This window comes from Thermobia domestica, chromosome 3, assembly GCF_964235325.1.
Source record: "Thermobia domestica chromosome 3, izTheDome1.hap1.1, whole genome shotgun sequence".
Lineage (NCBI taxonomy): Eukaryota > Metazoa > Arthropoda > Insecta > Zygentoma > Lepismatidae > Thermobia > Thermobia domestica.
The window spans coordinates 103,278,470-103,302,084 of NC_137456.1; positions in this window are offsets into that span (position 1 = coordinate 103,278,470).

Sequence of the window (23,615 nt, forward strand, 5' to 3'; positions counted from 1 at the left end):
GGATTAGATTAAATATACTCTTGAGATGCTGAGTCTATAATAAAAAAAAAAAAAGCAATTTATCACTATCTCTTACCACTTTGGATCTATGAAAATTCAATATTAAAGCCGGAAGTGATAGTTTCTATAGCTTCCGGTTTCACTAGAGATCTGATATTGTACTTAGCTTCGAGATACGAAAAATCACAAAAAAAAAAAAACGTTTCTCACTCTTTATTATTGTATTTTCTCTATGATTACCAACATTAAAACCTTACTTTGCAGTTAATGTTAATCATTTCCAGTTTTTGTAGAGTGATAAGGGCAAGCAATAGGAATATTTTTGAGATGCGTAACCAATATAGGAAAGTCTTTTTCCCTATCTTGAACCGTTTTTGATCTACAGTATTGCGATTGACATTGATATCGGAAATGGTAGATTTCTACGGGTTCACTCTACCAAAAACAAAATTTATAGGTAAAATACGATGTCAAACACTTTTCGTAAAAGAAGAGGAGTGTGAATATAAGTAATTTCAGTCAGTGGATATCATATTGAAATATATTTTGAATGATAATGAACGTATTCTAAGTGTAATTATTTACTGAAGCGGAAGGCGGAAGAGTACAAGGGCCCGAAAAAGATGGAAATAAACGGCGGGAATGTTCTGTTCGTGTTAGCAATGGACGTTTGCGATCCATGTAATGCAATATACGATTCTATTACAAAGAATTGTGCGATAAAGAGCGTAATATTATCGTGGTTTATGCATTAGCTCCTCATTTAGTGCATGCTGTGCAAGACGAAACCGGAAAATGCAATAGATGTGTGAAAATTTGGTAGAGCCGTATGCTCGAGTAATGCCATTTCAGTGTTAAATAGAGTTATAAGGATGGAGGTTAAACCTATTCTTGAGGCTCAGAATCATACCAGGTAATCTTTACACCGTATCTTATATTATACCATTTTTGGTCTGATATCTTTCAACAGGCAGAAGGATGGACCAACGGGCATAGCTTATCTATAAGACTTTCCATATGTGTATATGGCCAGAGCCGAATTTAGGGGGGTACAAAGGTGCACGTGCACCCTCTCTCCTTCGTTGTAAATACACATTATCTAAAATGAGAAGCTAGCAGTGAAATTAACAACACTTTCCGAAACTTTCTGCTATCATGTTTCCGTTTGGGGCTTAAAAGAAAGCAGCATTTTGCAAAAGCAATAGTTTTAGTCGATTTTCAAAAGGTTTAAGAAAAACAATGCATCAAGCAAAACAATGTAGCAGTTGTCACGTACGTAGGAAAACAGAAGCCAGGAGAAGACAAGAACATTTTTTTCTGCATAACCCTTGCGACTCTGTTTAAAATACTTTCTTCCGTTCTGTGCATCAGCGTTTTCAGGGGTAAGAAATATTGTCACATGTCACTTTGAAGAGTTTCAGTGTGATTGGTAATTTTGGTTGTTATTGGTGCACCCCTTCAGACAATCCTGGATCCGGCCCTGTATATAGCACAGTTTGAAAATCTAAAAAAAAAGTACATGGGTATAAAATCTGAATATCTTGGACTCCTAGTACAGTATATGAGACTACTCTAATAAACCATATACTTGGGAATTCGGAACTAGCGTACAGCCGAATAGATATTTGACGTTAAGGAGAAATGTCTTTTTTTTAGAGTAACTGTTAGAAATATATCTCATTAAAATATAATACACGTATGAATAGTGTAAGAGACCAGTTACAAATATTTAGCAGTATTAACATTTTAATCGTGTATTACTCCTTGACGAATTTTCTTCTCTTATTGTGCAAGAATATCAATAAAACTCAAATTAAAAATCTATAAAAATTCATTTTCACTTGTAGTATACGAGTGTGAAATATGATTGTTAGATCGCAACAAAGAACCAAACAAAATAATTTTCTAAATACATATACGTAGTATTACTTCTGAAAATATTCGAAGAAAAACGAAGTAATAATACGTGTGAAGGCAGAATTTACTGATGTAAGAAACTCTACATTCTCTATTCTCTATCAAGTTCAGTCCAACCTAATTACGTTAAAATGCCTGACATGGATAATTTGAATGCAAAATACATTTAGCATGTATGTACGGAGTTCTACGTATTGGATAAGTTCGTTAATTCATTATTGAAAGATCGCTTCCCGAGGTTATTGGATCGAGGCAATGGTATGGTAAAGAATCGAAGCTATGGCATTATAGAGATTTGAACAACTGCTTAAAGTAAGGCCTGAAGCAATATTCGGGTCTTTATCTGAATAATAAACACTATCCTAAATTGAACCCAAGACGAAACTTAAACTCGAAAGAAAATAGTTCAGCCGTCTGAACAGGCCGGTAGCCAGCCCAAAAATGTAGGGGGGGGGGGGCTGGCTGTAGTTAGGGGGCCGATCCAACCATATTATAGTTCATTTGCAAGCCTACCGTGAAAATTTTAGGGGGGCCAAAAAAAATTTAGGGATGCCTGACCCCCTAGACACCCCTGGATAAGGGCATGCAAATGAACATAATGAATGGATAACAAGTGAGAAATAATAATATAAAGCCGGTTTCAGAACAACAATTAATCCCAGGCTAGCTGTTGGTCTTCGAAGTAAGTAACAGTATGACCTCCTGGTAATAGTGATTAATATACAGTAAATATTCAAAATACTTGTCCAACAGTAGGAAGATTTTGAGAAGGAAGCTTAGAAATTATGCACAGAAGATAGTTTTATGCACAATAGAATATGTTCACAACATGGGAGTGCCAGTTTATAAAAGTAACGAATGATTTTGGATGTTTACATAATAAAACAAAATATGTCTCAGAGTAGAAAAAGAATTGACAGGTCCTTGCGTGATTTATTAGAGGAAATGACGTTCTAATAAATCTGAAAAGTGGTGGTATGCGATTAATGTTTCCTGAAATTACATTGTTTTGATTCCATTGTTTACCTCGTATAAAATATGCCGGATACTGAAAATCAAGAGGAGGTATGAACGATAACAAGTCGTTTTGTATGTAAAATATCCTGGGTTTGACTTTTATTAATCACTATCCTATTCTGCAGCTAATGGCTGCCGGCTCTGTAGCTCATTTCACTTTAAAAGGAGATTTGAGGATTGAGCTGACATGTCTGAAACAAGGATTTACAAATTCTGCTTGGGATCTATTGCCTATTCCGCGAAATGAAACAAAAATCTTTAAAATAAATGACAAGGGGGGTAGATGCAAGAAGGAATAATGGTTTGCGACATGCAGTAATGGTTTGACAGCCAAAGTTTCTCCCTAACTCGCTTCACTTCCTAACTTGTTTCTCCTGAACTAATTTTGTTTCTGTCCTTTGGCTGAAGATGTCTACACAATTCGGCTCTTGTTAGTGAGTAGTGTACGTAAGAATGAGCATAGAATGGCTAAAAGATGTAGCGGTAGAAGCAAATGTTTGTACTTGTTGAAAACAATTTCTGGAGAATTTTGGAGGCAGATATTCACCAAGCAAGTCTAGCATTAAGACCCTATTTAATGAATTGGAAACCAAGGGGACTTTGTTGCACATGTATACAAGTGATCGTTCGAAAGTATCACAAGCCTACTTTCACAGGAATCAGCATATATAGAAGCGCTTCATGGTGTTAAGAATGCAAAGTTTCATGCCTATTGTATCTCCGTGCGACAAATTACTAAAACAGCCTAAGCTGCATAGAGTTAATCCTCTAAGTTCAAATATTTGGACGAGTAAAAACCGCAGTGTCACATAAAGAGTCTATCCATTCCCAGAAAATTGGTGTTTGGTGATGATTGTCCATGGGACATAATTCGTTCCATCTTCTTTGTAGTACAACAACCATACATGGAAATTTCAACATCTTAAATTGCTTCGACGACGATGAAATTACCATTTGCATATTTTCAGCAAAATTAATGACACTTTAGCATAATCGAAATTACTTCCTTGTTCAGTGTTTACATTCTGAAAAGACTGGCCACCTTGTTCGCCAGATGTGTATTTACCTGGTTACTATTCAGGAGAATATCTGAAGAAGAGAATTTATGTAAAGAAACTACGATCGATAGACGCTTTGAAAGAAAACATCAATGAACAATTCAGATAACTAAAGGACGTTCCAAATATAGTGCGCCTGTTTCAACGTTGCTTAGAAGCACATTTTGTCCAATTCAAGCACATGTTACTATGATGTCATCATAGATTTCCTACGAAATGAGGTAACCCCACGTCAAATTTTGTTGCAGTTTCTTCTTTGGTATTGACATCATTAAAGAAATTCAAGGTTCGGCTACGAAGTAGTAACTAAGATAGTGTGTCCAATATAACTTACTATAATACATATAATAAAACAGTAGTCACTATTTTTAGTATTTAATTGAAACATTATGGGAAAACATGTTGTAAAATATCTTAATACAAAATTAAATCAAGTGGAATGGTCGATATAGCAACGGCAAAGAGTCTAGAAATTCACAAATCTGAGAGCGATTCCGGCTCATTTCAAAACGTGTCATATTTATTAATCGTCTCTCTTACAAGGAAACCGATTTAAATGTGACACGAAATTGTTGAGGAGTTTATGCGCAAGCGAAGTGTTTTTGTGTACAATTAAACCCATTAGAGGGCAAAACACTCGATCTCAACCGTTCTGGTGATATAGAGGGGTAAGGAGAAAGCTGGTGCTATGATATTTTGTGGATTTTCGACTATGTTGCAAGTGAATATGTTCAAAAATTACATTGAAACGTTACGAAAGATGCACCAGAGCAACCAAAAGTGGTGTTTAATGTTGAAATGAGTAGTGGAGCTTTTACCCGGCGCTGGAGAAAGAAGGGGCTTTGAGGAATAACAAACGCCTTTGACACGAAGAAGAAAATTGTATGATATTACTTGCTAATGTATCATGTCTTCAGTTCGTAGAAAATGAGAAAAGGTGATATGAAAATGTATTAATTACATTGCCAAAGGGACAGAGACGTTATTATATGAATAAAAATACAAAGTCATATTCTTTGCAAAAACGCTATAGAAAAACAAATCAAATAATATGAAATAAACACATATTCTTGCAAACGTAAGTACGACAGTATGTAGTTGTGTGACATATTAGAACCCAAAGTATGAATTAATAAACAAAAATAGTATCTTCCACTTAAAAAACGAAAACCTGTACTTCTTATATACAGTGATTCATATACAATTCCGATCCGTTAATAATTATAGAAATTATAAATGTTTGGAAAGTACGGGCGGCCATCATTTTTTTTTTTTTTACATTTTTCATCCTATTTCACTGATGATGCTTTTATTCTATTCATCGTACCAAGAAACCTATACATAGACACCTTACACGCTTATTTCAGGCAAAATGGAACTGTGGTATTTTCGCCTCCCCCTCTCCAAATATTCTTCCCCTAGAATTTTATGGAGTCTTCGGTTTTGTAATCCTCATGTCTAAGGTGGCGTATTACTACAGTTTCGTGGATAAAGGAATTCTTCATTTTAAAAAGTCTCTTTCACTTGTACTATCGCTACATATTCACAAATTCACAAACTATCGAAGCACCAGCCTTAACCTTATTCCTGTATATTTCAGGAACAGTTGAGATCGAGGGTTTTTTTCCTCTAATAGGTTTAATTGCACACAAAAACACTTCGTTTGCGCATAAGCTCGTCCACAATTTCGTGTCACACTTGAATCGGTTTCCTTGTTAGTGTAGGGGGCACGATCATATGACGTTAAATTATACTAATAGAACATTTTAAAAATTAATTGTTTTCAGTAGTGAAGAGTGCCGTAAATTTGAGGAAATGAAGCTAATTGTGTTAGACTTACTTTCATAGGTAAACCAAGAGAAATGGAGAAGATTAGAAATTAATCTTCCTTATGCTTATAAACAATGAAACGATCATTTCATTTTTCTTTAATATATTAACCTATGTACTTTAAATTTACCTCCTCCAAATCATTCATTTGGTTTTGGTGTTAGTAGCAATTCCTTCTTTTTACCTACTTTTCGTCGCGTTTCCCGATATCACAGTATTTTAAATTGCTCTAACACACATACACACACACATATCCAAACGCATATATCAATCATCCTGTTTTATCTCTAACCAATTCTGCAATCTTTCTAACTCAGGCTACGGACATTGAGCCCTAGATATCAGCCTCTTTGAAAGTTGTATTAATCTCTATTTAAGAAGTTCTTTAGTTTGGATGAAACAACTTAAAAACGATAGCGGTGCTGTCAAATTGAGTTGGTTTTCATACTGTGTTATCACTTTCTGCAAGCCTTTTTGTTTGTGATTTCCATTGGTCGTTTTAGTTTTCGATAAGTAGTTCCGTCTGTATCAGATTGTTTGTTGTCACTCACTTCGAATAAGAAGTTAGAGATTATAACCCAGAGTTTTATAGAAGAAAATAAAACTATTTGTTTTCTTCTCGCTAATTTCCGTGACCAAGGTATCAAAACAATGGCCGAAGTATTAAAATACTCTGTAATTTGCTACCGGTTGATTCCCTAGTTTCTTTCAAGTAATTATCTGTACTTTAATTTTATGTCTTATCTCAGTGGTTTCCAACCTTTCTTGACTGTGGAGCTCCTTCGTGGCTAAGCGGTTAGCGTACGCGCCTTTGACGTGGGAAACCCGGATTCGATTGCCGGTGGGAGCTCATGTGGTTCGGATTTCCTTCTTAATTGGTAGGTCCCTTCTCATATAACCTCGCTGCTGAAAGGGACGTTAAACTCTAAATCAACTCAATCCTTTCTTGACTGAGAACACACTTCATTGAAAGCACACGAGATCGTGACAAACCTGTTCGTTTCTTTTATTAATAATAATTTAAATTATAATAGTAATTTTCTATAAACTAGTAACTATGTAGTACTGAACGTTATTGCTTCCGTAGAAGGCACGGGCTGTCTCAAAATTGATTTTAGCTAATTATTTAAGGATTCGTGAGTTTTAAATTCTAAAATTTCGAGATATCCTGAGAGATTGCGTGACACAGAGGTTGGGAACCACTGTCTCATAGTTAAGAGCATGTGTGCCTGTAGACAGTGTGAGATGTCTCTCAAGATATATATTATGTAGCCATTTCACCCGTGATATTTCCGTTCATAAACTTTAGTTTCTTCTTCAAATGTATTCTTCTCCTGAGTTACTCCAGATTTTACTTCTCGTTTCTACCTATCATCATCATCATAATCATAATCATAGGTATTCTGCCCATATTGGCATTCATTATTTAATTTTCTACCTATAATCGCTTCTTATTTTGCTCGTTTAAGTAACAGAATTCCTGCATTTTCTTTCACCAACATGTCTTCTAATTTGAACTTCATTTATTTTGTTTCTTTTCTTATGCATCATAATTTTTGCTTTGCTCCTGTTGATGTTGACAGTAGAAGTTAGAAAGTCAGAATTGTTTATGTGGAAGGTATATTAAGTGACATGAAACAAATAATATATAAATATCTGTGTTATATGATTGATAATCATTATTGCACTACTTCTTTCTATTGTAATAATGTACAAATTCGTATATCATATTTTATTCATCGCTACAATATAGCTCGTTAATTTCCAGTTTTCCTTTTAGTTTTTGGTGACAGGAGAAAGAAACTGGCCACCGTATTTCTTCTTTACGTACTTAATGACACCATTAGCCAGTTTAAGAAAGTAACAATGAACGCATCATCGAACGAAAAATCAGAGAATTATTATAGTACGTAGAATTAGTGAGAGAATTCTGTTACCGCCTGGTGCATATGCAACCCAAAATACTTTGTAGCCAAAAGGGTTTCAGGTTGGCCAGGGAAAGTAGGGAGCAGAAACTTTTCTGCTACTTACACCTAGTTGCCAGATTGTGAACTCCTCTCTTCCTTCTTGCTCTTTCTCCTATTAGTGTTATAATAAATGAATTGACAACCTTATTCATAACGTCAAAAATATTATTGCAATGAAATTAGGCTATGTTGGAAATATAAATTAAATTAACTGGTTTTTAATTTATTCCACTGAAACATTTTAAGTTCGTCGTCTAGTTCATCCTCTTATTACCATCGATTATGATAGTTTATATTTTGTCCCTGTGTAAGCCACAGTCTTAAATTTATTATAACTAGTTACAAGTTTTCTTAATCATTATTTCATGAAATCTTCTCTAGTGATTTTTTCTATATGTTGTACAAAGGATTGCCCTAAGTTTTCTTCGCACTATAAGGTGATAGCACGTTCTTCGTAAAGTGTTGTCAGAATTTCATGAGTTTCTTTCGTTGATTTTCAAAGTTGGAAATAGAACAGCATATTTGTTCGCCGCTCCATTTTGGTATGCATTTTTGGTTTCGATACCTACCACACAATACATCTTCACTCTACAATGTGCTCTTTACACACAATAAGCACAATTATAGCGCTGCTTCTCATGAACTTGTTCAGACATGTTTTGACCTGTCTGGAGCGGGATGCAGTGCTGGTGCACTCTTGCGACCGAGAGCAATACAACGTCATTCATCAAACTTTCTAGACAGAAGTAAATGTTTATTGGTTGCTATTCAATTACTGTAACCTTCGGTTCCCAACCATTTTTGATTGGTGACACACTCATTATTAAACGTCCATGGTATCACTACACACTTTATTGAACACCCAGAGATTGCGACATATTTGTTTGCTTTTCTATTAATGATAGTATAAATTCTAATAGTCCTAGATTATAAGTTTTTATAAATTAGTGATTCTATGTAGAACTGAGCATTGTTGGTACCGCTGGAGGCGTTGACTGGTACAGTCTGTTTCAAAATTGATTTTAACACTCTTATTAATTACTTCACGATTTTTAAAGTATAAAATTTCGTGACGCATCGGTTCAGAGCCATTGTTCTCAGCATTTGGATTACACACCATACTCTCGAAAACAGAGAGCCTAAAAAACTTAGCTTTTAAATTTAAAATTGCTTATAGATTTGAAAGACTTATAAGACATTTTGTTTCATTTGACACGAAGAATCACCTCCTAAAACTTGATGGTGTGTGTTATCGTATCCTGTAGTTTTGTTCATGTAATAGTTGCTCTGTTATTTTTTCATCTTACTGTAACTTTTTGGAGTAGTACCGTTACCAGCATAAGTGGGAGTTTTTAATCAAATACATGTTTGTTTGTTCATAACGCCGGAATAGAATCTACAACGTGTGAGAACAAATTTTCTCTGATATCGAGAAAATGTAATGCAGTCTTTGTATATCATCAAATACTCGACTCAAATAGAGTCAATCAAGCCTGAAATTACAAATGAAAGAACAAATAAGGGATGCATAAGCAGTATCGATGTATGACTTTACACAGTGTTTTTCCCATGCCTATGATATAAATTAATATACGTAGCAACGTAGTACTTAATTATTTAAGGATTCTGGAAATTACGGATGCAACTTATACAACAACAATTCCCACACACGCCTCAGTTTCCCAGCCTATTCTTCCAGCTCAAGGATTTCTAATCAATCTTACCAACAGAAACAATCATCTACCAAGTTCGTAGAACTCGGCATTTCCACCATGCACAAAGTTTCTGCATCACTTAACTCCTTATTTCACTAATGTCAGATAGCAAGTATCAATGAAACAAAATAAGCTAAACAAATAACTTAGTACTCGGTTTTCAGATCATTTTTTAAAACATTGCGTGTTATAGTTAAAAGTTATGAAAATTGATGAAATGATGAAAAATGGGAGAATCCCAAAAGAAATCACTAAACACGTAATCAGTCAAGGCCATATTTATTGTAGAGAAGTGAGCGCTTAATGCTTCACTACAACTTTCATTTCTTTATAAAATAGATAGTTCTAGTTTAATATCTTTTTCCAGTACCATGGCTATATTAGGTATGGAGGATTCAAACCATGAGAAATCGAACCTTGATCTCCTTCTCAGAAAGCAAAAAGAAAAGTAATATTCCAAAAGAATCTCTCTCTCTGTCTCCCTGTCTCTCTCTCTCTCTCTCTCTCTATATATATATATATATATATATATATATATATATATATATATATATATATATATATATATAATATTTTTACTGAACCATATCTATACCATGCATTTTTTTGCATAGCGAAGATTTATAATGTTACAATTATAACAAACTTTCCTTCTGAAATATGCAGCCGAAAGGTCAAATATTGAAATCTTGCAGTCATACCAGAAATAATTGTACGTTTTGGTACAATAAATGCAAAGATCAAAACGTACCAGAAAGAAATTCACTTTCGCATCCGAGAGCAGATCTAGTGTAACGTGATGACTGCACCCGTAGCATTTCCCGATTAGGGGTTCCAGGTCTGCTTCCAGCAGTAGAAAGGTTTCCAAACTCGGTGGGTGGAAGCTGGAAAGAACTAGGTTCATGGGAATTAAGATGAAGAAAACGTCACATAAATGTACTGGTTTTCCGGGACTATGGTTGGATACTTTTCTGACAATCCTCATATACGTCACTGTTTGAAATATGTTAGCACCGTTAGAAGTATTCGTATCATTGTTAGTATGTGTATCACTGTTAGAAGTATACATTCCAATGTTAAAAGTGTCTGTGTCACTGTTAGAATTGTGTGTATCACTGTTAGAAGTATCTGTATCACTGTTGGAAGTATGTGTATTACTATTAGATATAAGTGTAACACTGTTAGAAGTATGTCTGTCACTGTCTGCGCGTCACTAATAGGAGAAGTCAAACTACACTAGATATAATCTGCAACTTCCAATTATATTTTTCTACACATTGTGCACAAAAAATAAACAATTTATTCTAGCATAATAAAAACTTATCAATCGTTACTGGAAACAAACAGCATAAGTTTAGCGCCATCAAAATTATTTTTTCTCGATTTTCTCATGCAAGTTTGTATAAGAATTTACTCTCTATCTTCGGAGAGTATTATAAAAAAACGAAACTTATTACCCAAGAGTTAATTATAATTTTGTTTTACATCTCATTAACCAGAACGTATAATCTACTGTTATTTTACAAGGTACATTTGCGGAGTGTCCCCTTGGGATTCATGTTAAACTGATTTAAATGCAAAGTTCTCCATGGCTTAATGTGTATTGTACTAATTTTAGCGGCTCATATGGGTAATTTGCATATTTATGAGCCACCGTATACCCGGAATTCAATCATGCACTACTATAACGCTCGGTCACAAAATTGCTTTTAGTTTCTTTAGATGTAACTGAACATGAATGTGGGCATATACAAAACAAATTGGATCAAGTACTGCTTCTCTGACACGTGTTATCCACACCGGCCGCCATCTTGGATCCGTGATATTGGATTCAACTTTCGGTTTTTCAAATGGGAATAGGTGCATGCGATACATTAAATTCATATAAACTTTTTTCTCGGAAATTCATTGGTGTAGTTTGTTTTACGGTAGCTTCGGTAGTTTTACGGTAGTTAGAATGAGGGGATACGTATGACATCACAAACTCCTTACGTGTTCAGAGAAAACAGGCTGGGATGTAAAGTCACTCAGAAGATCGTGTGTTGTTTCACAGGATAGTGTGAAGGTACACAATGTACAGTACAATACACAATTGTAAGTGATTTTGCTTTATGAGTTTAACTGGGATATTCTGCACATCTAGCAACGAAAAGAATATCAACAACACATTTACGCAATGAGTGTTGAATGAACACACCACACGTTGTTGGTTTGATGAACAGTTCTCTGAATGGACAGAATAACAAGAAAGGTTTCATACATTGGGTTGTCACTTACGATGAAAAATTGAATGATGAATTTGAAACTAAAGATAATATACATATAGTTTTGTAAACAATTTGGAGTTTGCCGGAGAACAGAAAATGAATTAACCAGCATAAAATATTGACTATTTTAATAAAAGTGCGTCCTCTATGAACATTTTGATCAAATAGAGGAATAATTATCCAAATAATTTAGTAAATCCTTCAGTTCTCTTTATTATGTTTACTTCCACAGTTTTAATCTGCATTTTGACTTGTATATTTACCTTTTGCGCACTTTATATGTATTATAAAATATTATGTCAAGACCAGAAACATAAAAATATATTTTTTTTCTTTAATTTTTTTAAAGGACAGTATGTATTTGAGTGATCTATACACCAATTTTAACAATATTTAGTATGAAGGTAGACGTTAACATGCTTAATAAGCATGTGAAACTACTAGTGCAGACCATTGATTCTCTCTGTTATTGGTCATCAAAGCTGAAGTTTAATTGAATTCATTCGATTGATTCTTTTACATTTAAAAATCATTAATTCCTATTTAGAACAAGAACTATGCGGGGGGAAATGTAACAAACCTGTTAAACGTAAATTTAAACGTTAATCTGTTAGTAAATATGGTGTGTAGTAGTGGTTTACTTGAACCGAAACGCATAGCAAAACAGTTATGGAATATATTTGTCTTAGAAAGTCTATAGTTCATAAACAAGTTAGCTTGTTATCCGTGTATATTGTAGCCATTTTGGTATTTTTTTAGCTTAATCACTGATGTGTAGTTACATTAGAGATTTGCTAAAATTAGCGAAAGAAGAGGATCTTTTTCAGCAATTGAGGTACTTGTCAAGAGTATGCATATACCTAGAATGATGAATAACTGTTCGTATTATTTGTCACAATGAGATCCCATATTTACGAATAGAACTCATTTTATACTTTACTTTTCGTATAGTATGAATATTCTTGTGCTTGAAGCGTTTCTTTCCATAGTCGTCCTACGTCTTCGGAGTGGAAGACTTGGGCTTGATTTCCGGTGAGAGCTCAAGTGGTTCGGATGGCACATTAAGCTGTAGATCCACGTCTCATACAGCCTCACTGCTGAAAGGGAGGTTAAACTGAAAATCAAATCTAATCAAATTCATAGTTGTCCTACGACTATTTATATCGTAATAGTTCTACACTAAGTAAAGGGTTCTTTCCTATTCTGCCAAATGAGCCTGCAGCATTTTGTAGCATATTTTTGATAGCTTATCCTTAGGCAAAGCAAGAGTTCCTGTTCTGCCTAATCTTCTCAAAAAAGGATATTTATAGTTCCCGAAATTTAATAGTAATTATTATCTCGACAATTGGAAGTTGCTTTCAGGGCCCCTTGATTTAAGTATATCATTTTGTACATCATATCATGCAATGATAATTGAATTTTAAACTGGAAGTCATACAAATATAACTTCTTCTACTGTCAGAAACTCTTTTTTGGTCGGTCCATACTTAGGTTTTCATTTTTTTTTTTAAAAAGTAAACAAATTATGCTCTATGATTGACTAGAAACATAGCCTCTCCTCCAATTGGTGTATTTGATGAAAAGTACATTTAGAAAGATATGCGAATATATTGATATGTAACATTATTGGTCCGTAAATCAGTGAACAAAATTTGAAACTAAACCTTTAATGCGATGAAAACTTATGGAGTTGTTTGACATTATTTTTCCACTTCAGAGAAAAGTCCATTCATGTTTTGTGGATTCATCTACTGAGTAGTTATTTGCAATCTCCTAACTAAAAGGATAAAGTCCCCTTCAAAAACTTCTCTACATCTGAACCTATGAAGAATTATTATTGCAAATAATAGCATTTTATTAAGATTTTTTTTCAATTTAGAGGCAACAGGAGAAAAAGCAGGAAAACATACGTATGCTTAATTGCAAAGAAAATATTGAAAATCATATCCCGCATATGTTGTGCTACTTTCGAAAATCCGAAATCAGGTATCTGTCTTCAGTATGTAGTGCCTTGAAAAGATTCATCCGGTATGCAAGAAAACTAAATAAAACATGTTCCAAATCAGCTAATCAATTTGAGTCAATATTATTAATGGAAATATTATACAATAGAACTAACATATACTTATTTCGAATTAGTCCTAGAAGTGACAGTTCTATTAGCGACAGGAACTGTCCTATGAGCGACCGATTCATTTACATTGAGATGGTGGAAGATGATATGATTCCCTCTCGTAAAATATGTTAGCCTCTGGCGTTATTAGCATTCGAACAACCTTGCTATGAAAAATGTATGTGTCAGTGATATTGTTCGTCAAATATATTTTCCATCTACTGTGAGTACAAATAAAACTTATCTTAATTTTGAGTTAGATTTGACATAAAACATATCAAATAACTTAACGAGATAACAGGGTTATTTCCATGAAAAGTATATTCCTATGTAATTAATTATTGAAAATCCATTTGAAGGATAAGGAGAAAAAAGAAGGAATGTCACAAAACTGGATTTTCGAAAAAACGGCGTTTTAATATTGAAATCGTGTATAAAATGAATAGGGTTAGCCAAATCTTTTGCTCCTTTTACATGGACATTTCTACGTCTACTCATGCATAGCATATACAGTCAAATAGTACCAAGAATCACCAACAGATAGGACAAAGCACCCGTTAAAACAAACATATGGACATTCCTTGTTTTTTTTCCCTTACCCTTCATTTGTATTATCCTTTTTCTTCAAAAGTTTTGCTTTCTGTACTTAATTTAATTCAAATGTAATTACTCACTAAGCAAAGCAATATAATTTATTTCGGAAAACTTAAACGTGTAACAGTTTCTCCAACTATCTACTTTTAAGAAATCCTAAGATTCTATGAATAAAATAAGAAAAACATTTCAATAATAGGAAAGAGCTTTTGAGATCCCTTACATCTCATAGTTATTCCCAACCAATCCCACCAATTACAATGCAGTGCACTCTAAATAATCCAAAAGGTAAACAAACTCTTTATATTACTTTCCCCTTGTTGAAAGCTACGAAAATGTAAACTAATTGCTTAATTCTCCCTTGTTTTGACTTATACAAAAAAGTTTCTCGTATAGCAATCTGATATAATCCCTTATAGCTAAATGAACTGTTAAGTCCTGCAAGAGATTTGTAACTTGTGTAATAATTTCTTCGGATACACCGAGTTTTTAGATTTCTTTGATATCCTCAGGTGGTGAGTACCCTCTTTTCGATTTCTTTCTTATGCAATAAAAATATTCAAGATAAACTTATGATCTGCATCATTTTCACATGCAATTTTTAATTACATTAGAATCACAGACAGAAGCGGAGGTACTCTACGAAATTTTTCATAGTACATTTTATTAGCTTCTAAATCACACTAGCGTGAAACAAGTTAAACAAGAGGGAACCTTATCTTCCTCCATTATCTTAGTGTGAACGAATCGGTGACTCATAGGCCCGTTAAGAAGTCAAATCGGTCACTCATAGTACAGTTAACAGTTCCTGTCGTACATAAAACTATCGCAAGTAGAACGACACCACTTATTTCTAGGTAGAATTTCTATGAACACTGTATAGTACCGGTACCTATGAATAGAATAAAACGCATTATGATTCAATGTTTCGTTATACCACGTTTGACACTATCCTTTAAAAGTTTGCATTATATTAGTTACGTTACTACATTTTATTTAATTTTCCTTTTCTTAATATGTATATATTTAATTTATGTAACAGTTATAGTCTCAATTTTTAACCTAATATTGGAGTCGCAATTAAATAACGTTGTTGATAAAGAATACTTTCTATGAAGGAACGTTACATATAGTATGGAGTGGTTTATTTTTTTAATATAATTAAACTATTGTTATATCTAACGCATTTTTTCATATATATCACTTTACTTATATTTTAAATTTCTTTTTATAAATCTGTTTCATTTAGTCCTAATTTTTACAACCAAGTGAACTACAACCAAGAACACGCAACGAAGATTTGTATATAATGAATAAACACCGATGATGCTGTAAAGGACTAGTAAACAACGTATAAATATATATGCGCGTAGTAAACTGATGGTAGTCAATGATTACTAATTTAATTTAAGAAACACTGTAACGATATGCAAAAATCAAGGAGCCCTAAATTAACTGCAATTGTCGGAAAAGTAAGTACTATTAAATTTCCTTGAAATCTAAATATTCCTATTTGAAAATATTAGGCAGAACAGGAATTCCTGTATCATGTAAAAATAAAATAATATTAAAAATGTACTGCAGAGTGCCGGAAAGTGATAAAGTAGAACTGGAAGATACCAAGTAAAGGATTGGATTAAATTTTATTGTCTTTTTCAGCAGCGAGACAATATGAGACGTGGATCTATAGCCTAACTTCGAATCCGAACCACACAAATTCTCGCCGAAAATAAAACATCCGTGTCGTCCGCGCCGAAGACACATAGGTTAACCATGTTGCCACGAGATATGTCGACTAAATAAACGTTTAACATTAGATATGCAATAGTTTTGAGAAAGTGTAAGAAAATTCAAATCTCTGAGCTGTCGGGAGGTTTTATTTATTTCCTTAATAAGTAAACTCTAGTAGATACAGTATATGTATAGTGAAACAGCTGTTCGAAATATTGTACTGTAATTCGTTGATCATATCCTTTTGAATGATATATCGTGCGGATTCTATGAGAACTTATTTATTATATCACATGAGTGTCTGCGGCTCACCTTGTCACGGTGAGGAATTAGTACATAAAAACGGTGGTTATGAACTCTAATGCAGAAACATTTCTTAATTCACTGATTTCTTAGCAAATTTTTGTGACATAAGTACTGAAAGACTATATTTACAACAGTCTCATTATGTATTTCCTTATGCCTCAAACTTTGCATTATATTTATTATAAATAGCAATTTAGTGTTTTTTGGCTAAAATTGGAATGTCTAAAGCCCAAATACGAAATGAAGTGAAACTAAATCTTTTAAGTTTTACGTCCCACTGTTATGTCGGTGAGACTAAAGGAGACGGTGACAATGAGAAATGATTGAAATGGTGGAATGAACAAAGTGGGAGGAAACGGGAGAACCCCGAGAAAACCCACGAGCACAGTGTTTGTCCACCCCAAAGTCCACACGGCGCGAGCTGGGAGCGAACCAGGAACCACAAGCACCGGAGGTGAACGCTCTACCACTGAGCCACCGCGTCCCCGAAACCCCAATACGATAGCTTATAAGTCGAGTGCAAAAGGCCTTCACACACCATGATATTTCATATGTGTGCCGAATTCATCAAAGTTTACCAGCATTGCCAAACTAGATCAACATCGCATGATTTTCGTCGATGGCGAAATGATGTACTTACTTTTTTCATAAGTGATTATTTTTTAGAAGAAAAAGAAAACGAAAAACGAAAAGAAAGGACTAGCGTGTTGTGGCAACAGATAGATTCATCATTTAAAAAAAATCAAGCACAATAGTTGTCAATTGGATCTTTCTTTATGGATTTGAAGGTTAATAATAAAGCACAAATTTTATGAATAATTTTGTTTCCTTTTTGTAATACAAAGAAGGTAATAAAGAACTATCAAAAGTTGTAATTAATATTTCTACATTCAGTACAAAAAGAATTCTCAGAATTATAAAAAGGAAAATCTCCCATAAAATTGACAATTCTGGTTATTTTAATCTAAAGAAAGAAATAGTAATTAAATTTAGCAGAAACGTTCATATGTAACATTTCAACGAAATAATATAGACAAAGTGAAGAGAGAAAGAAGAGGAATTTGCCTTCTCAAAACTAAGAAGAAAGAATTTAAAAAAAAAAATATTCCAGTACAAAAGTTGTTATCTTTTTGTATTACTCTTTTTTATTTGTTTGTTTTGTATTTACGTATATTTGTGTGTATGTGTGTGTGTGTGTGTGTTAGTGTTGGGAGTCGAGAGACAAAAAGAACGAGAAATCAAATGACAGAACAATTCAAGTGAAACTGTCAACAACATATGATTGTGTTTCAGTTTCTCAGGAAAGAGTTTGCCGCGTGCCACCCAAGATAAGATATTTTTGTTCATTTGTCTCAGAACTTCCTTTTTGTTTTCCTTGTTTCCTGTTGCTGTTGCTGTATGAATGAGTATCTAAATGTGTGTGTGTTTGTGGGATTGAAAGGAAGAAGAGGGAAGAGAGAGAAAGTTGATGAAAAGAGAGAAAACGCAACTGCGTTAGTAAGTAAAACACACTATTCGATCCGAAAGGCATTGAGCGATGTTGTGTAGCTGACATTTCTACATTACATCTATCTCTTACATTAGATTCTCTCCCCCCTCTGTCTCTCTCTTCCACCTTTTCCTCCTCTTCTTCTTTCGTCTCTATAATACAGAATAGCAATTTTTATTTCAGCCTTTAGAAACAGGATTACAAGAGTAGAAGAGAAAATGAAAGAGAGAGGAAGACAAAACGTATAAAAATAAAATGTGTTGAGTAGTGGAGTTTTTTTTCTTTTTTTGAAAGAACGGAAATTACAGATCTGAAACAAACAAAAGGCATAGAAAACTCCATTTCTCTCATTCTCTCTTTCTTTTTTGTGCCTTTTTTTTGTAAAAAAAAGTTTTATTTCATTCTTAACAATTTCCAACAATTAACGCTACTGAATACATACAAAAGACTTTAAAAGGGAAGAATACGATAAATGAAGAAAAAGGGAAAAGAAAAGAAAAGCAGTTACGTGTACTGCTGACTGAGAACAAAAGTATCTAAATTGTAAAAAAAAAAAAAAAAAAAAAAAAAAAGATAAAATGCTCTTTTTTTCTTTTAACTTAGTGGGTATTTCTCTGCGTACATTTTCTCAATCTCACTCTTCTTTTATTCAGAAACGTAATATATATACAGTTTCTCTACTCTCTGTTTCTCTCTCCTTTTCTACGGAAATATAATGTATTTTAGTCATTTTGGCTTACTATAGAAATTCTAGATTGAGTTTTACCTCTACACACAAAAGAGGTTTAGTGATCCATCCCGACGATAATTTTAAAATTAGAACTCATGAAACACGTGTCGCGTGATATGATTTCGTTGTCTTGCACTGTGCACCGTGTGTTGACACGTGAAGAAAAATCAAGTTGGAATTAAACTAAATCTTTTTAGATTTAACGCACCTCCATTATATTACGTAGAGGAGGAAGGAGATAGATGATAAATATAGGTGACTTGAAATGAAAGCATTGAGGAAATGAGAAACGAGCATACAAATTCAACTTAGTTTCTTACAATTTCGCATGGACTAGAATGAAGATATTTGCACCAGAGGTGACCTCTAGAATATAGATTATTGCTTGTTGAAATTCAGCATCTTTCTAGACATAGCATTCATTCGAGACTATATCAGTCAAGGCTTTATAAATTCAGATGGAATTCGGACCTCTGTAATGAGTTTAAACTTCATTGCTCTACCGCTAGGAATTGATTTCGCGACTTCTAGCACCAAAGGCCCGTGCACCATAGGTGTTCAAACTCGCGAGCTCGGCACTCACACTCAACCGGACTCGGGCTCAATAATTGAGTACGAGATTGAAATAAGCCAGCGCGAGCCCAAATGATCACGAAGCCAACTGAGGGAAGTGAGTCCAAGCCGGAGTGAGCGCGAGCCTAACTGAGGGAATTGAGCCCGAGCGCGAGTAAGCGTGAGCCGAATTGAGAGAAATGAGCCCGAGCCCAAGTAAGCGAGTCCAATGAAATAAATCAGCTCGAACCCAAATGAGCACTAGGCCAACTGAGGGAAGTGAGCCCAAGGCTGAGTGAACACGAGCCGAACTGAGAGAATTGAGCCAGAGCGCAAATGAGGGTGAGCCCAACTGTGGGGACTGACCCCAAGCGCGAGTGAGCGTGAACCCAGTTGAGAAATGAGCCAGAGCCCGAGTGAGCGCGAGCCCAGTTGAGGACAGTGAGCGCGAGATCGAGTGAGCACAAGCCCAAGTTGAGTACTAGCACAGTTGAAAGAAGTGCGCACGAGCCCAGTTGAAAGAAGTGAGCGCGAGCCCGAGCGATCCCAGTGCAAAATAGCCATCTATGCCACGCACAGCAATTAGGCCATAGAGAAGGACTCTTGAGCTTTGAAGTAATAATATAAGATGGCAGTTAAAATGGTGGAAAGTAATACGGAGCAAGCAGTTATAGGAAAGTCCTTTGATCCAGAATTGGATCAAATTGGGGAATAATATTTTCGGTGGTGAATGAAACCACATTGCTCAACACATCTATTAAAGGACGTACTATTCGTTCCATATCTACACTGAGAAAATTTGCAGGATTAAATTGGCCAAAATTTAGTTCATACTAACCACATTGCCTTGACAATATATAGCACACTGAGCTCTAGGTTACTATTTGCCTAGTTAATCTTCACTCAATTAACCGATTAATTGATTAATTTAACCGAGGGAATTAATTAATCGATTACGTAGTGGCTGTAAAGAATAATAAGAAAAAAAACTTTAAATGGAATTGCTACGACTCGAACGACCAACCCACAAATTAGTACGATAACGCCTAAAAATAACTCGGCTAGTAAGGCAGTCATCATTACGCTTTGCGGAAAATCAGTACTAAGAATAGTAGTAGAAACACTTCGTTCAATTCAACACAACTAGAGCCCTTTCAAACGGACTAATTGGGTTGAAACTTGGTACGTAGGTTCTTTTCATATTGTTTCAATTCCTTTTTATACGTTCGACTCAAAATGCATCGTTTTTAAGAGGTTTGAGTAATCAAGTGAATTGATTAAAAATATTTTTTTGCCATTTTCTTGATAACTAATAACCCAGAAACACGTTAAAAGAGCAACATATGGAATAACCGAGTTTTTTATTTATTTAACTCTCACTCAGTAAATAAATCATTGGTGTACCCAGAGACATGCGCTATTTCAGAAAAAAAGTTTAGGATAATGGAAGTGTCCACGGAACTGCCCTTGAATTTCAAAGGGATGTGCCTGTCACGGAATAATGTTTGGATGTCCAAAAGACTTCTTGTGATTATCCCACAGAGAGACCAAAAATACTCTACAGCAATCCAATAAGAAGTCCCGTTTCGTGCACATAAGAGTACACTTGGATTTCTAATGGATGTTCAAGAAATGTCCATTGTCAAAAATGAGACATCCGATATACCCTTGGAAGTTCAAGATATATCTTTGTGCTATGTATAAAACGATCTTTTTATGAAAGATAAGCACGATGTCTTCTGTAGGCCATAATATTTATCATCCTCACATAAGTAGTCGGCCATTACTGGCAGGTGGCTTGTCACAAACTTTTAACAGTATAAGATTATAAGTTTATACATAGTATTATTATTTACGCTTCGGCAGGTGTAACTGAACATTGTTCTTACCGTTGACTGAATCTGTCTGAAAGGTGGCTTTTAACTGAGGTCATATTATTGGCACACACTAATTTTTAAATCCTAAAATTTCATTACATAATGGAGCTGCGCGGCCCACCGGTTGTGGGAAACACTGTTATAAGCTAATTCCACAGAATGGGAGAAGGAGTAATAACTGTGAATATCTTTATTTTTATTTACAGTTTCCATGGATATTTCAAGAACTTACAACTAAAGATGAAAATTGTTTATACTTACGTGTGGAATATAATCTCAAGCAGATGGTCCGTCATTATGGATCTTACAGATATGGGCGCTGTGTAGCAAGATAAAATGAAATCTTTAATTTTACGTCCCACGTTATTCCGACTGGGATATCACTTCCAGTTTAGTCACAATTTAATTTCCAGGCACTGGACACTTCTAGTGACCCTGTATATACAATGCGCAAATCAATCAATTCAGTGTAACGAAAAGAATCGAATGACACCAATTGTAGTCACATCCGTAAAGTCACTTCCGGTTTAGTTTTTCAATCTATTTTCCGGAATCTCATCACATCTAGTGACTCTGTATAAGCAATATGCAAAGCAATGGATTCTGCGTGACAAAAGAAATCGATTAACGCCAACCTTGACTACTTCCGTAGATTCACTTTCAGTTTGGAGTCACAATTTACATTTTAGGGCTTGGGTAGTTTTAGTGTTCCTGTATATATAATATGGACACTAATTGATTGAAGGAAACGAAATGAATTCATAGATAACAATTTTGACTATTTTCGGAAAATCAGTTTCGGTTTAGAGTCACAATTTACTATCCGGGACTTAAGCATATGTATTGACTCTATACATATGACATCAGTAGATTCAGGGTGATGAACGGGGCCGCGGTGGCTCAGTGGTAGAGCGTTCACCTCTGGTCCCGGGTTCAAATCCTGCTCCCGCCAAGTACACTTTGTGGTGGACAAACACCGTGTGCGTGGGTTTTCTCGGAGTTCTCCCGTTTCCTCCCACTTTCTTCATTCCACCATTTCATTCATCTCACATCATCACCGTGGGACGTAAAACTCAAAAATTTCATTTCATTTTGAGGGTGATAAACAAATCGAGTGGCACTAGTCTTCATTACTTCCATAAGTAACTCCCAGCTTAGAGTCACAATTTACTTTCTGAGTCCTGGACAATTCTAGTGACCCTATATACATATACGAACAGGCAAATCAATCAATTAATGGGGAAAAGCCAATCAAATGACACCAATTTTAATCACTTCCACCGTAAAGTCACTTCCGGTTTAGACTCACAACTTACTTTCCGTGGCCTGGGCATTTGTAGTGACTACGTACACACAGTTTGAACATCAATCGATTCAGAGTGACAAAAGAAATCTATCGACACCAATCCTGTCCACTTCCGGTTTAGAGTCATAATTTACTTTCCGGGGCCTGAGTATTTCTAGTAATCCTATAGAGATAAACTTAGTATCACTCGATTAAGGAGGGGCTTGTGGAGGCTCAGTGATAGAGCGCTCACCTCTGATGTGTGAAGTCGCTGGTTCAATCTTATTTCCTGCCAAGTTAACTTGGTGGTGAATAAAGATCATTTTCATGTTGTTGTTTTTTTTCTCTCGGAATTCTCCTGTTCCTCCTATTTTCGCCATTCCACTGTTGTCTTCATCTTATCATCTCTGGCATGTTTAGCCTCATTGTATAACTGTGGAACGTTACACAAAAAACTCTATTAAGGATGACGAATAAATAGAAGTACAAAATAGAAATAGTTAACTATACTAATACTTTTAATATATCTTTTGTTGTAGGAACAGTACTGTTTGTTGCTGTTCTTTCAACTGCTGGTCTACTGCTGTTGCTATTCACATTAAATGTATGTTTAAGGTTTTGTATAATAATGAGCAAATTAAGTCCAATAATAATAATAATAATAATAATAATAATAATAATAATAATAATAATAATAATAATAATAATAATAATAATAATAATAATAATAATAATAATAATAATAATAACCAACTCCAAATATGAAAGTCGAGACATATTAAAGTCTCGACAAAGCCACGTCAGGCCGCGGTACATTTTCTCCAAAATCGAGGTGGGTGGCAACCCTAGTCTGCGTCTGAACAGATGTGACGCGAGGCGAACTTTATCCTCACTTATAACCTGACAGGAGAATTCTCAAATAAAATATCAGGTCAGCGCTATAGGAACTGGAATAAGAAAAATTTTAAAACACAGTAAAACAATATTAAGAATATTTAATAGTAACTGTATAGTATCCATGTTCAAGAAAATTAATAGAGCAAAACACTTACTAAAAGATATAAGTTTCTTGTTCCTAGAATTCACATGAACAAATCTACAGTTAGGGGTAAAAGTGGATCTGGAAAGCTAGGGGGACGCATGACGTCACCTCGTTCCTTGTGTTTA